The 17056-nt window shown below is 38.1% G+C and overlaps 1 long non-coding RNA gene across 1 annotated transcript in view; it reads left to right on the top strand.

Moving 5' to 3' along the window:
- The first annotated feature begins 3178 nt into the window (after window positions 1-3178).
- Window positions 3179-17056, top strand: part of LOC125083060 (uncharacterized) — a 43158-nt gene continuing 29280 nt past the window's right edge. The window contains exon 1 of the long non-coding RNA XR_007122162.1: window positions 3179-3203. This is a non-coding gene — a long non-coding RNA (uncharacterized LOC125083060). The remainder of the gene's footprint in view (window positions 3204-17056) is intronic.

The following is a 17056-nucleotide window of genomic DNA, read 5'->3' as shown; positions in this document are numbered from 1 at the left end:
ATATGATACAGTCTTTCTTTCTTTCTTCTTCTTCTTCTTTTTTTTTTTTGGATACAGTCTTTCTTTTTTTTTTTTTAAGATTTTATTTATTTATTTTGACTGACAGAGATCACAAGTAGACAGAGAGGCAGGCAGAGAGAGGGAGGGAAGCAGGCTTCCCTGCCGAGCAGAGAGCCCGATGCGGGACTCGATCCCAGGACCCTGAGATCATGACCTGAGCCGAAGGCAGCGGCTTAACCCACTGAGCCACCCAGGCGCCCCGGATACAGTCTTTCTTAATCACCAATCTGACTTGTCTCTCTCATGTTTACAACTCTTACATGGCTCCCACTGCCTTCAGATAGAATGATAGAAGACAAACTTCTTGGCAGAGCCCAGAAGCTAATTGGAGATCTGCCCCAGTTTCTCTCTCCAGGCCGTCTCTCACCTCTCCCCTTGCTGCACGAAGTGTTGGACACATATTGAACTATGCTCTCTCTTTCTCAACTCCAGGCCTTTGAACATTTACAGCCTTCTCCCAGAAATCCTCCATTCTTACTTTGCTCACTAGAAACAACTTTTAATGTTCTACTTAAACTCTATTTCTTCAAGAGGGCCTTCCTTAACCTCCCAAATTTGGGTGCAATTTTTTGTGTTTTCTTAGAATTTTCTATTTAGTCTTATAACACTTCTGAGCCATATTAATTTTCTATCACTCAAATTTCATTTCCTGGTGAGGCAATTATTATCTTATCCATATATTTTAAAAAGTACTACTAAGTAGATGTGTGTTAAGTAGGAATAATGTGAGTGATTACTTTATAAACAACTAACTCCTCAGAAGTATAATATATCTAATAGATCTCTAGCTATCATTTAGTGAACTTTGTCAGAAAGACTGCTTATTATCCCTCTTTATTCCCCAGTACCTCTCTTGCTTCTAGATCCCACCCCCAACCAAGATTTAGCTAGATTCAAAGCCACCCAGGTAGAGACTATATTTCACGGCCTCCCTTGCAACTAGGCATGACCATGTAAGTTTAGACTTATGAGATGCAAGCAATTACTGGGTAACAACATCACAGAGAAAGCCTCTTCACTCATAATAAGATAAATACAAATTAAAACTACATTGGGATACTATTTCTCACCCATCAGAGGTGTGTCTGTGGAAAAATAGGCACTCTCACACATTGCTGGCAGAAATATAAATTGAAAGGAAGTTTGGCAATTACTGAGAAAACTACATATGCATTTGCTTTTTGACCCAGTAATCCATTTCTATGAATTTACCCTGAAGATACCTCTTCAGCAACACAAAAATACAAGATCATTTATTGTGGCATTATTTGTATTTGCAAATTAGTGGGAATGTCTTAAATATATAACATAGGAGATTAGTTCAATAAGCTATGATTTATCTGCAAAATGGAGTAATGTTCAGACATAAAAAAGAATGACAGTCTCTCTGAACTGATATGAAGTAGTTTCAGGATATTTTGGTAAGTGAAAAAATTAAAGAGCAAAAGAGATATAAGCTATGCTTCTTTTTGTGTTAGAAACAAATAAATAACCAAACATCTGTCTACTTATCTTTGTAAAATGAAACATACTAAAGCAGAAACTAATGTGATGTTAGGAGGGATGTGTATGAATGGGGTGAAAGGGATACAAGGTGACATTTCCTTGAATATAATTTTTGGTAGAGATTTAATGGAATCATGTTAATGTTTCACACATTCATGGCAAACAAACAAACAACAAAAGGAACAAAACTAAATGAACAAACATGATGGAAAAGAAAATATAAAACAGAAAAAATAGACTTAACTGTATTTCCTGTAACATAACCATTCCAAAGGAAAAAAAACACTCAAGTGATTTTTAAGCACAATGTTTTGACTGTATATACCCAGCTCACAAATAAAAAAGAACTATAAAAACATATTTAACTCTGTTGAATAAATATGTTTTCGCACAAATAAGTGGTATAGGCTAGCAATTCTGAAACTACTTTCTGTGTATTGTAGAACTGGGCACAGTGCTGGAAATAAAGTAGTTGTTCAGTAACCTATATCATTTCATTATTATTTCTTCTTTTTTATTTTTATTTTATTTTTATTTTTTTAAAAGATTTTTTATTTATTTATTTGACAGAGAGAGATCACAAGTAGACAGAGAGGCAGGCAGAGAGAGAGAGGGAAGCAGGCTTCTCGCCGAGCAGAGAGCCCGATGCGGGACTCGATCCCAGGACCCCGAGATCATGACCTGAGCCGAAGGCAGCGGCTTAACCCACTGAGCCACCCAGGCACCCTATTTCTTCTTTTTTAAAGATTTATCTATTTTAGAGAGAGAGAGCATGAATGTGAGTGGGATAGGAGAGAGAGGGGAGCGTATTGGCTGAGTGGGGAACCGGACCTGGGGCTCATCTCACGATCCTGAGATCATAACCTGAGCTGAAATCAAGAGTTGGACCCTTAACCAAATGAGCCAACAAGGTGCCCAATCATTATTTCTTCTAACTATTATCAATCATATTATTCTGACTCTGTTTACAGCTCATTGACAGATCTAGCATGATGGAAACACTTGTAATCACATATCTAGTCTAATTGAGCCAAAAATCTGTTAACTACAAAAAAGATTCTACTCCTCTCTTTCTCTTCAACATATCACAGTTAAAATGAATTTAAATTTGTAATTAAATCACAGTATATGGGTTGGTTAACCTCTCGTACTTTCCTGAGTGTCTGTGCTATTTTATGTGGTGATATTTGAAACAGATTTAAAATATGGGAAGAAGCCAAACTAATCTATAAATTCTAATCAAACTGAAATACCAACAAGGTTGTTTAGTCAAAGTCGAAAAATCAATTCTTAAATTCATGTAGAAGTGTGTGAGCCCAAGAATAGCTAAGACTTAAAAAAAAAAAAAAAAGGAGGAAATTGCCCCACGTGATTTCGAGACTTATAATAAAGCCATAGTATCTAGGAAATGTGCAAATGACATAGTGTCATCAAGTGTTGATTTAGTTCAATAAGAAAGAAGCAAGAGGGGGGAGGAGTCAAGATGGCGGAGAAGTAGCAGGCTGAGACTACTTCGGGTAGCGGGAGATCAGCTAAATAGCTTATCTAAAGATTGCAAACACCTACAAATCCAACGGGAGATTGAAGAGAAGAAGAACAGCAATTCCAGAAACAGAAAATCAACCACTTTCTGCAAGGTAGGACTGGCGGAGAAGTGAATCCAAAGCGACGAGAAAATAGACCGCGGGGGGAGGGGCCGGCTCCCGGCGAGCGGCGGAGCAACGGAGCAAAATCAGGACTTTTTTTTTTTTTTTTTTTTTAAGATTTTTTATTTATTTATTTGACAGAGAGATCACAAGTAGACGGAGAGGCAGGCAGAGAGAGAGAGAGAGGGAAGCAGGCTTCCTGCTGAGCAGAGAGCCCGATGCGGGACTCGATCCCAGGACCCTGAGATCATGACCTGAGCCGAAGACAGCGGCTTAACCCACTGAGCCACCCAGGCGCCCCCAAAATCAGGACTTTTAAAAGTCTGTTCCGCTGAGGGACATCGCTCCAGAGGCTTAACTGGGGTGAAGCCCAGGCGGGGTAAGCGCGGCCTTAGGTCCCGCAGGGTTGCAGAAGGATCGGGGGTGTCTCAGTGTCGCAGAGCTTACCGGTATTAGAACGGGGAAGCCGGCTGCAGAGACAGAGCCGAGGAGTGACTCTCAGCTCGGGGTTGCCTTGAACCGGTCGCAGGCTCGGTCAGCTCGGAGCGCAGCCGGAGGCCCGGGTGACGGGAGTCATTGGGCGCTGTTCTCTGAGGGCGCACTGAGGAGTGGGGCCCCGGGCTCTCGGCTCCTCCGGGCCGGAGACCGGGAGGCCGCCATCTTTATTCCCGTCCTCCGGACTCTACGGAAAGCGCACAGGGAACAAAAGCTCCCGAAAGCGAACCCGAGCGGATGACTCAGCGCGGCCCCGGGTAAGGGCGGTGCAACTCCGCCTGGGGCAAAGACGCTTGAGAATCACTACAACAGGCCCCTCCCCCAGAAGATCTACGGGAAACCCAGCCAGGACCAAGTTCACCTACCAAGGAGAACGGCGGAATTCCAGAGGAGAAGAAAGCAAAGCACGGAACTCATGGCTTTCTCCCCATGATTTTTTAGCCTTGCAGTTAATTTAATTTTTTTTTCTTTTTCAATTTTTTTTTCTTTTTCTCTTCTTCTGCTAAATTTTTTTTAACTTTTACCGTTTTCTTTTTTTAACGTTTTTTAAATAGTTTATCTAATATATATATATATTTTTTCCTCTTTTTATATTTTTTCTTTATCGGCTTTCTTTTTTTTAATAGTTTTTTTTTTCTTTCTTTCTGAACCCCTTTTTATCCCCTTTCTCCCCCCTCACAATTCAGGATCTCTTCTGATTTGGCTAAAGCATATTTTCCTGGAGTTGTTGCCACCCTTTTAGTATTTTACTTGCTCCTTCATAAACTCTTATCTGGACAAAATGACAAGGCGGAAAAATTCACAACAAAAAAAAGAACAAGAGGCAATACCAAAGGCTAGGGACCTAATCAATACAGACATTGGTAATATGTCAGATATAGAGTTCAGAATGACGACTCTCAAGGTTCTAGCCGGGCTTGAAAAAGGCATGGAAGATATTAAAGCAACCCTCTCGGGAGATATAAAAGCCCTTTCTGGAGAAATAAAAGAACTAAAATCTAACCAAGTTGAAATAAAAAAAGCTATTAATGAGGTGCAATCAAATAATGGAGGCTTTCACTGCTAGGATAAATGAGGCAGAAGAAAGAATTAGCGATATAGAAGACCAAATGACAGAGAATAAAGAAGCTGAGCAAAAGAGGGACAAACAGCTACTGGACCACGAGGGGAGAATTCGAGAGATAAGTGACACCCTAAGACGAAACAACATTAGAATAATTGGGATTCCAGAAGAAGAGGAAACAGAGAGGGGAGCAGAAGGTATATTGGAGAGAATTATTGGAGAGAATTTCCCCAATATGGCAAAGGGAACAAGCATCAAAATCCAGGAGGTTCAGAGAACCCCCCTCAAAATCAATAAGAATAGGTCCACACCCCGTCACCTAATAGTAAAATTGACAAGTCTTAGTGACAAAGAAAAGATCCTGAAAGCAGCCCGGGAAAAGAAGTCTGTAACGTACAATGGTAAAAATATTAGATTGGCAGCAGACTTATCCACAGAGACCTGGCAGGCCAGAAAGAGCTGGCATGATATATTCAGAGTACTAAATGAGAAAAACATGCAGCCAAGAATACTATATCCAGCTAGGCTATCATTGAAAATAGACGGAGAGATTAAAAGCTTCCAGGACAAACAAAAACTGAAAGAATTTGCAAATACCAAACCAGCTCTACAGGAAATATTGAAAGGGGTCCTCTAAGCAAAGAGAGACCCTCAAAGTAGTAGATCAGAAAGAAACAGAGACAATATACAATAACAGTCACCTTACAGGCAATACAATGGCACTAAATTCATATCTCTCAATACTTACCCTGAATGTTAATGGGCTAAATGCCCCAATCAAAAGACACAGGGTATCAGAATGGATAAAAAAACAAAACCCATCTATATGTTGCCTACAAGAAACTCATCTTACACCCGAAGACACCTCCAGGTTTAAAGTGAGGGGGTGGAAAAGAATTTACCATGCTAATGGACATCAGAAGAGAGCAGGAGTGGCAATCCTTATATCAGATCAATTAGATTTTAAGCCAAAGATTATAATAAGAGATGAGGAAGGACACTATATCATACTCAAAGGAACTGTCCAACAAGAAGATCTAACAATTTTAAATATCTATGCCCCTAACGTGGGAGCAGCCAACTATATAAACCAATTAATAACAAAATCAAAGAAACACATCGACAAGAATACAATAATAGTAGGGGATTTTAACACTCCCCTCACTGAAATGGACAGATCATCCAAGCAAAAGATCAACAAGGAAATCAAGGCCTTAAATGACACACTGGACCAGATGGACATCACAGATATATTCAGAACATTTCATCCCAAAGCAACAGAATACACATTCTTCTCTAGTGCACATGGAACGTTCTCCAGAATAGATCACATTCTTGGTCCTAAATCAAGTCTCAACCGGTATCAAAAGATTGGGATCATTCCCTGCATATTTTCAGACCACAATGCTCTAAAGCTAGAAATCAATAACAAGAGGAGATTTGGAAAGAACCCAAATACATGGAGACTAAACAGCATCCTTCTAAAGAATGAATGGGTCAACCAGGAAATCAAAGAAGAATTGAAAAAAATTATGGAAACAAATGATAATGAAAACACAACAGTTCAGAATCTGTGGGACACAACAAAGGCAGTCCTGAGAGGAAAATATATAGCGGTACAAGCCTTTCTCAAGAAACAAGAAAGGTCTCAGGTACACAACCTAACCCTACACCTAAAGGAGCTGGAGAAAGAACAAGAAAGAAACCCTAAACCCAGCAGGAGAAGAGAAATCATAAAGATCAGAGCAGAAATCAATGAAATAGAAACCAAAAAAACAATAGAACAAATCAACGAAACTAGGAGCTGGTTCTTTGAAAGAATTAATAAGATTGATAAACCCCTGGCCAGACTTATCAAAAAGAAAAGAGAGAGGACCCAAATAAATAAAATCATGAATGAAAGAGGAGAGATCACAACGAACACCAAAGAAATACAGACAATTATAAGAACATACTATGAGCAACTCTACGCCAACAAATTTGACAATCTGGAAGAAATGGATGCATTCCTAGAGACATATAAACTACCACAACTGAACCAGGAAGAAATAGAAAGCCTGAACAGACCCATAACCAGTAAGGAGATTGAAACAGTCATCAAAAATCTCCAAACAAACAAAAGCCCAGGGCCAGACGGCTTCCCGGGGGAATTCTACCAAACATTTAAAGAAGAACTAATTCCTATTCTCCTGAAACTGTTCCAAAAAATAGCAATAGAAGGAAAACTTCCAAACTCATTTTATGAGGCCAGCATCACCTTGATCCCAAAACCAGACAAGGATCCCAACAAAAAAGAGAACTACAGACCAATATCCTTGATGAACACAGATGCAAAAATTCTCGCCAAAATACTAGCCAATAGGATTCAACAGTACATTAAAAGGATTATTCACCACGACCAAGTGGGATTTATTCCAGGGCTGCAAGGCTGGTTCAACATCCGCAAATCAATCAATGTGATACAACACATTAATAAAAGAAAGAACAAGAACCATATGATACTCTCCATAGATGCTGAAAAAGCATTTGACAAAGTACAGCATCCCTTCCTGATCAAAACTCTTCAAAGTGTAGGGATAGACGGCACATACCTCAATATTATCAAAGCCATCTATGAAAAACCCACCGCAAATATCATTCTCAATGGAGAAAAACTGAAAGCTTTTCCGCTAAGGTCAGGAACACGGCAGGGATGTCCGTTATCACCCCTGCTATTCAACATAGTACTAGAAGTCCTAGCCTCAGCAATCAGACAACAAAAGGAAATTAAAGGCATCCAAATCGGCAAAGAAGAAGTCAAACTATCACTCTTCGCAGATGATATGATACTCTATGTGGAAAACCCAAAAGACTCCACTCCAAAACTGCTAGAACTTGTACAGGAATTCAGTAATGTGTCAGGATATAAAATCAATGCACAGAAATCAGTTGCATTTCTCTACACCAACAAGAAGACAGAAGAAAGAGAAATTAAGGAGTCCATCCCATTTACAATTGCACCCAAAACTATAAGATACCTAGGAATAAACCTAACCAAAGAGACTAAGAATCTATACTCAGAAAACTATAAAGTACTCATGAAAGAAATTGAGGAAGACACAAAGAAATGGAAAAATGTTCCATGCTCCTGGATTGGAAGAATAAATATTGTGAAAATGTCTATGCTACCTAAAGCAATCTACACATTTAATGCAATTCCTATCAAAGTACCATCCATTTTTTTCAAAGAAATGGAACAAATAATCCTAAAATTTATATGGAACCAGAAAAGACCTCGAATAGCCAAAGCAACATTGAAAAAGAAAGCCAAAGTTGGTGGCATCACAATTCCGGACTTCAAGCTCTATTACAAAGCTGTCATCCTCAAGACAGCATGGTACTGGCACAAAAACAGACACATAGATCAATGGAACAGAATAGAGAGCCCAGAAATGGACCCTCAACTCTATGGTCAACTCATCTTCGACAAAGCAGGAAAGAATGTCCAATGGAACAAAGACAGCCTCTTCAATAAATGGTGTTGGGAAAATTGGACAGCCACATGCAGAAAAATGAAATTGGATCATTTCCTTACACCACACACGAAAATAGACTCAAAATGGATGAAGGATCTCAATGTGAGAAAGGAATCCATCAAAATCCTCGAGGAGAACACAGGCAGCAACCTCTTGGACGTCAGCCGCAGCAACATCTTCCTAGGAACATCACCAAAGGCAAGGGAAGCAAGGGCAAAAATGAACTTTTGGGATTTTATCAAGATCAAAAGCTTTTGCACAGCAAAGGAAACAGTTAAAAAAACCAAAAGACAACTGACAGAATGGGAGAAGATATTTGCAAATGACATATCAGATAAAGGGCTAGTGTCCAAAATCTATAAAGAACTTAGCAAACTCAACACCCAAAGAACAAATAATCCAATCAAGAAATGGGCAGAGGACATGAACAGACATTTCTGCAAAGAAGACATCCAGATGGCCAACAGACACATGAAAAAGTGCTCCATATCACTCGGCATCAGGGAAATACAAATCAAAACCACCATGAGATATCACCTCACACCAGTCCGAATGGCTAAAATGAACAAGTCAGGAAATGACAGATGCTGGCGAGGATGCGGAGAAAGGGGAACCCTCCTACACTGTTGGTGGGAATGCAAGCTGGTGCAACCACTCTGGAAAACAGCATGGAGGTTCCTCAAAATGTTGAAAATAGAACTACCCTATGACCCTGCAATTGCACTGCTGGGTATTTACCCTAAAGATACAAACGTAGTGATCCGAAGGGGCACGTGCACCCGAATGTTTATAGCAGCAATGTCTACAATAGCCAAACTATGGAAAGAACCTAGATGTCCATCTACAGATGAATGGATAAAGAAGATGTGGTATATATACACAATGGAATACTATGCAGCCATCAAAAGAAATGAAATCTTGCCATTTGCGACGACGTGGATGGAACTAGAGGGTATCATGCTTAGCGAAATAAGTCAATCGGAGAAAGACAACTATCATATGATCTCCCTGATATGAGGGAGAGGAGATGCAACATGGGGGGTCGAGGGGGTAGGAGAAGAGTAAATGAAACAAGATGGGATTGGGAGGGAGACAAACCATAAGTGACTCTTAATCTCACAAAACAAACTGAGGGTTGATGGGGGGAGGGGGTTGGGAGAGGGGGTGGGGTTATGGATATCGGGGAGGGTATGTGCTATGGTGAGTGTTGTGAAGTGTGTAAACCTGGCGATTCGCAGACCTGTACCCCTGGGGATAAAAATATATGTTTATAAAGCTGTAAAAAAAAAAAAAAAAAAAAAAAGAAAGAAAGAAAGGATGAATCCCCAAGTTTTGTAGCAACATGGATGGGACTGGAAGAGATTATGCTGAGTGAAATAAGTCAAGCAGAGAGAGTCAATTATCATATGGTTTCACTTATTTGTGGAGCATAACAAATAGCATGGAGGACAAGGGGAGATGGAGAGGAGAAGGGAGTTGAGGGAAATTGGAAGGGGAGGTGAACCATGAGAGACTATGGACTCTGAAAAACGATCTGAGAATTTTGAAGGGGTGGGGGGTGGGAGGTTGGGGGCACCAGGTGGTGGGTATTGTAGAGGGCACAGATTGCATGGAGCACTGGGTGTGGTGCAAAAATAATGAATACTGTTATGCTGAAAAAAATTAAAAAATTAAAAAAAAAAAAAAAAAAAAAAAAAGAAAGAAGCAAGAGCCCAGAAAGACCCAGGGATATTTGAGAATTCTTAGATGATAAAAATGGCGATTTCAAATCAGTGCAAAGGAGAGCACTGTTCCCTAACTAAAATTAGGATGTGTTGCTTTCTATATGGAAGAAAAAAAAATCATATTATTATATTACCTCACACATAAAAATCAATTCTGGGTAGAATAAAGATCTAAACTGGAAAAATAAAATCACTGGGAATCAAATTTTGGAGATTATCTTCATGATCAAAACATAGAAATAATTTCTTAAGCACCACATATAAGCCATTACCCTTGAAAGCAAAACTGATAGATATAACTGGGTGAAAATTAAAAACTTTTGTAGGGTAAAAGAACCAAAGTAGAAGCTAAAATATTGCAGTAAACATTTGTAATGTAGATGGTGGGCAAATAGTTTACTATCCGGAAGATACAGAAAAAGCTTTTAAATCAATTAGAAAAGGACAAACATGAAATAACACATGGGAAATCAACATGTGAAGGTATACTCAACTTCACTAGAAATCAATAAATGATGAATTAAAACAACATAGAATTGTATTTCACACCCGTTAGCTGGTCAAAAAATTTAAGGAGCTTCACAATAGCAAGGGTTGGAGAGAAGGCAGTAACTTGAATTCTTATATTCTCATAGAGGGCATGTTCATTAGCACAACCACTTTGTGAGACAAGCTGGTAGTTTCTAGCAAAATAAAAAATGCTTATAATATGGCCCAATAATTTCCCATTGAAGTAAATACCCAAGAGATATTCTTTCACCTATGGATAAGGCTATGTGCCCAAAGGGGTTCATAGTAATGGTAGAAGAATGGGTAAGTAAAGTATGACGCAATCACATGATGGACTATTTTACAGCTGTTAAGGTAACTGAAAAAGTTTAGGTATATCAATATTGCATTTTTTAAAGCTTTTTTTTTTAAAGATTTTATTTATTTATTTGACAGACAGAGATCACAAGTAGGCAGAGAGGCAGGCAGAGAGAGAGAGAGGGAAGCAGGCTCCCTACTGAGCAGAGAGCCCGATGCGGGACTCGATCCCAGGACCCTGAGATCATGACCTGAGCTGAAGGCAGCGGCTTAACCCGCTGAGCCACCCAGGAGCCCTCAATATTGCATTTTTTTAAAAAGAAAATATCTTTATTGCTTACTTTCATATATGAATGTAGGAAAGCTAAAAATGATAATAAGACAGTAAATAAAACATGAACAGAAAGATGGATATTTAATTCAGGATGGCCATAAACTTTGTGGAGAAAGGAAGTGAATAGGGTTGAGAAGGAAACATGAGTGAACACCATTTTTTCCTGTAATGATTTATTTATTTAAAAAAAAAAACACTTAAAATATGATAGACTGTTAGTGTGTATAAAATTTGGGCGTGCTGATGGGGCAACTTTTATTTTTATGTATTTATTTATTTATTTTTAAAGATTTCATTTATTTATTTGAGAGAGAGAGAGCAAGGAAGAGCAAGAGCAGGGGGAGGGGCAGATGGAGAGGGAGAAGCAGGCTCCCTGCTGAGATGGAGGCCTGATCCCAGGACTTTGAGATCAGGACCTGAGCTGGAAAGCAGAGGTTTAACTAACTGAGCCACCCAGGCACCTCAGGGCAAATTTTATATTATTTATTTCACTTTCATGTGCCTAAAATTTTCTTTAAAATATTAGAAAATAAGCACATTTACATATATATAAATAATAGGGAAAAATTAGGGCTTTGGTAAAGATTATCTTATATACCAAGATTTACCAATTTGTCTGCATTAGAATATTTCTGCATAGCAAATTTACATAGATAAAGCCATACTTCCTTAAACAATATTGAATTTTATTTAAAAAGTTCATGGAATTATGGGGAAATTATAGAAGGAAGACAATCAAAAGCAGTGGGTGGTAGTCCTGTCTTGAAAACTCTGTTAAAATCTTGTCACTACATTTAAATCCGATGGAATTCAGGGCCATAAACACCCTTGCTTTAAAAACATTGTGCTGAGTTACTGGAAGTATCTTGTGTTCTTTAAAATGTTTTCTTTATAAACTTAAAATATAAAACATCAGTGTTCAGGATCATTCCTTGTGTTTATTTGCCAACGTCCTTTTAAAAATTATTATTGCTCTTCTGTAACTTTTGTTTCAGGCATTTTGACTCTTCATCTTACATCAGCCTTAAGTTTTTACTCTCTATGAATTTACTGCCTTGAAGAATCTCACCACCCAGTTTGGTAAGTTCCCTTCCCACACCTCTTAGAATCAAAGAACACCACGGTTCTTTTTGAGGAAGCCTCTGTTTCTTCTTGGGAGAATGGTGGTAATTATATTTGACAAACAGCTCTTTGTACCTTACCAAATGAGCTCACCAATGACAGTAACTTCACTTGTATTTAATTAACAATTTATTGATTTATACTTGCATACTGTATTCTCAGTTCATAAATCACGAGTGTCCTGATTAATTCACTTTGTGCAATGCCCTGCAGCTTCATCTGCACTGGCATTCTGGTGTATGTAGAAGGTACTGAACTTACAACACAAGGCTGGCATGTGACCCATTCCATGATCCTACTAATGATGTTACAGATACAATTTCTTCTGATTGATTTTAGGCGGGACAGAGAAGACACAATGGCAGAGGCAGCTCAGCAATTACTCCATAGGAGGAATTTAGGCTTGGCAATCAGTTTGGAAGTCAAAAATAGAATAGTGCTGTTTTTTGTGGATTTGCATAGGTTAAGCAAATGTCAAATCTCTATCAAGAAGGGGAAGGCTGAGGTAGATTATCAAAGAGGTTAACACCATCTCCCCACTACCGAAAGCCACCCCATGGCACTTCTGCTACTAGTCAGATTGCCCAGCATAGGTGCTGCAGTTGGATGTTTGGGAAAATATTTTATGCAAAATCTGATTAAATGGTAAGGGTGAAAATGAGAGCTGGAAAGGTGCCCAAGAAAACTGTTGGCTTTTAAAAGTATTACAGGGTCCATCCACCCCAGTTAAGGAGGAAAATGCATTTTCTTTTATTTCCCCCATCCTTGTTGTCTCTAAGAAATGTGTTGGAACATTGCTTTTAACAGATGTTTAGTCACCAATTATATAATCATGATCCAGGAAAGAAACAATAAACCAAGACAGCTCAAATGAAAAGACTCTAATGAGGTTTTAGTTACAGAAGGGTGGGTAGGCTTAAGGAAAAAAACATAAGATGGTGAAGCACACAGAGACAAACATCATGGGAAGATGTTACCACCTGCTTACATTCAAAGGACCCAAGAGGGAAATAGTGTTAATGAAGCCCAGGTAAATTGGGGCAGAAGAGCAGGGACTTCTGGACTGGGACTTATGAAAGGAGGCACCTGCCCTGCAATGAAGGAGCAGAAAACTTCCACAACTCCCACAACTTCCTTTGTCTCTTTTCTCTTGTCTTCTAATCTCAAACTTAACGGAAGTGCCCAAGAAATGCTCTAGGTAGATGCCCCAGAACTCAGATCTGGGCAGAAAAATGTAGAAAATGAATCTAGGGAGGCAATCAGAATAATCAGCACATCAGTATAACAAAGCACCACTGTATTCTAGTAAAATTTTGTGTTAAATCCAAATAATATGTTTACTTATATTCATTTAATATCTTCTTATGTGTTAGCAAAAAATATACACATTTTTATTCTTAGCATACAGGGCAGATATCATAAACAAATTTAGAAATTGAGACCCAGTGTGGTGTAAATAATTCCCAGTGTTTTCAGGACTAAAAGCAGCTGGGTCAGGATTTAAACTAACGTCCATCTAGCACAAAGCCCATGTTTTTTCTACTTCACCATAGTGATTTCCATGAAAAAGGTTAAGAGTCATGTACTATCAGAGGCAGTGCAGAGGCAAACACTCTAATTTATGAGGAAATAATCTCCCTGCAAGGTGTGATTTCTCAGCGGAGTTGGGATTAAATCTCTTGTCTCCTGAACTCCCACTCAGGTGTTGTTTATTTGTTTTTCCATCACAGCAACTTTCTTGGAGGGAAGAATATTTATACTTGTTGCAAAAGCTTCTGGTTTAAGATGGCTTCTGGTTTAAGCATTTATCCCTTCTACCTCAAAAGATCTCAATAGAATAAAACTAAAAGAATAACATTGGCATAAACCCAAAATAATAAAGATAATAGGGAAGGTAGTGGGCATAATACAGAATGAGAAACTCCATCAAATTTCCAGAAGATAGGAAAAGGATGGAATTTTCACCTGATGAAGCTGAGAAGTGGAAACCGAAGCCTAAATTACACAGATGAAAGTCTCTGAGAGTAAGGCAGCTGACTTTTCCTAGCAGAACTTTGACAAAACTTCTAACTTAAATTTGCAAGTCCAGTGGAGCATGAGTGAAAGATAGATCTAAAACCATAGGGAATAATTAATCAGAAATCTACACAGAACAATAAACCACCCCATATTGAGTTAAAGAGGGCTGACAGCCAGGCATTTAAATCTCAGACCAAATGAACCTCAGATATTTTCCCTCTCAAATGAGTTGAACAAATTGCTCTGAATGATTTTGGAGTAGCTACTAGTGTGGATGATTGTGTCTCAGAATAAAATCCTTCATTTCCTATCACTTGAAGAGCCCATCCTACCTTACTTATCTTAAAACTATCGCTGGCAGTTATAAAATCTCTCTAATAACACAAATCCCATTTTTTTTGTTTTATTTGTCTAAAAGACGAGGTAGCCAGTTCTAGTCAAATATTTGAGAAGAGCTTAAACCAGGAAAAATACAGATCATAAATAAATAGAAGAACTGACCCCTGATGAAAACAGATTATAAACAGATAGAAAACTGACCCTTGACTTAGGACACAGAAATGAACTTAAGCAAATAGCAACTAAAAATGAACACCCCTCTTATTACTGTACTCAGGAAAACTGACAAGATATGAACCCTCAAAACAAGCAAATGATATGAAATTGGAACAATTAGGTGATAAGAGATCTTAAAAAAATAAATTTATGTTTACTAAAATAAAGTGTCATTGAAGATAAAGTAAATAAATTTCCCTAAAATGTAGAGTGAAAAGATTACCATAAAAAGTGAGAGAAGGTCTGAGGGTTTTGAAGGGGCAGGGGGTGGGAAGTTGAGTGAGCCTGGTGGTGGGTATTATGGAGGGCACATATGGCATGGAGCACTGGGTGTGGCGCATAAACAATGAATTCTGGTACACCGAAAAGAAATTACAAAAATAAAAAATTTTTTAAAAAAGTGAGAAAAGTTCAATCCCAGAGATACAACATCTGAATGACTATAGATTGTGAAAGAAAGCTCTGAGTGCCAAGTAAGGTACTTGTAATAAAACCTATACCTAGACATATCAACATGGAATTTCAGTACAGGAAAAAAAAAAAAAAAAAGATTATATAAACTTCCAAAGAGCAAAAACTGATCACCTCAAAGAATCAAGACTCAGAGTGTCAAAATTCTCAGTGACAAAATTGGAGCTAATGGCTTTTAATTTGTAACAGAAAAATTATTTTTAATGTGTATTTCTCTACTTAAGCAAATCATCATCATCATCATCATCATCACCATCATCATCATTATTTTGAGATCAGAATAAAGGCAGTTTTAGATATAGAAAGAATAAAAATTTTACCCGTATTCCTCCCAAAGTGCACTTTTCTCTGAGGATTCTTAAGGAAATGTTCCAGTAAAGCAGTAAGCAACCCCAGAAGGAGGAAGTTATAGGATTCAAGGAACAGTTACTCCACACTAGGAGAGCAGTAATGAATGCCCCAGCAGGCCTAGAGAAAAATCAATCTAAATTTGAGCAGAACAGAGGATTCTTGAAAAATGGATCAGTGAATTACTTTTAAAATGTGATAAAGAGGGGCCCCTGGGTGGCTCAGTGGGTTAACCCTCTGCCTTCGGCTCAGGTCATGATCTCAGCGTCCTGGGATCAGGCTCTCTGCTCAGTGGGGAGCCTGCTTCCCCCCTTCCCCGCCTGCCTCTCTGCCTGCTTGTGATTTCTGTCTGTCAAATAAATAAATATGTGATAAAGAGGGAACAAAATAAGAAGACAATTAGATACTTATGGAAGAAAAATATATTGTGCAAAAAATGTAATGGTCAAAATTGCAATGGGAAATTAGCGGGCTTTCAGGAAAATAGATGAATGGATTCTACCATTAGAAAAATGTTGTAAACTTCAGACAAGATAAGAATATGGTGACTATTATATATGTGTCATCTTCATGGAAAGAAAGAAAGAATATCAATAAGAAACACTGTAAATAAGCAAGAAAACTGTTTGAAAAAAGTATGGTTCAACTACAAAACAAAATGCAGCATGCTTTTGAATACTTATTGGCATGTTAGAAATGGGAAACCTTTTGGTTATTTTTCTGTGAGTAGCATAGAGGATTATGTACTTAACTGAGAAGAAGGAAATGTAATCATAACACAATTTATGATTTTCCAATGAATACGATTATATAGCCATTGTGTTGTAAATATAAAATTTAGGCCTAACCTATACACAAAGTAGAGGAGACTGTTTCAGGATTATGATTTTTAAGCACAATGTTGTCAGCACTGGCAATGTAAAAATAAATATATAGCTAACTTTAGAAAAGATGTAGAAAAAGTATAAGTAACAAACTAAGAGATGAAATAAAATAGAATCATAAACATGCCCAATTAATGCAAGAATAAAGTAGAAAAAAGAATAACAGAATAGAAAACTGTTAGCTTGATAGATGTTGATCCAACGATATAAAAGACATTTGAATATGTTCGATCTTAACATGCCACTTAAAAAGCAAACTGTGAAAATGGGTAAAAGCAAGACTGAACTAAATGTTATCTACAAAAATTCACTTAAATATAAGAACATAGATATTTCAAGAGGATGGAGAAAGGTATACTATACAAACGCTAACAAGAAGAAAGGTGGAATAGCTAATTTCACACAAGTAAGAATTTGGAACAAGGGACATGACATAGTGATAAAAGGGCCATTTTTCAAGAAGCCTACAAACCCTAATTGTATTTGCACCTTATAACAGAGCTTCAA

Source organism: Lutra lutra, chromosome 13, assembly GCF_902655055.1.
Source record: "Lutra lutra chromosome 13, mLutLut1.2, whole genome shotgun sequence".
Lineage (NCBI taxonomy): Eukaryota > Metazoa > Chordata > Mammalia > Carnivora > Mustelidae > Lutra > Lutra lutra.
This window is presented reverse-complemented; position numbering and strand designations above follow the sequence as displayed.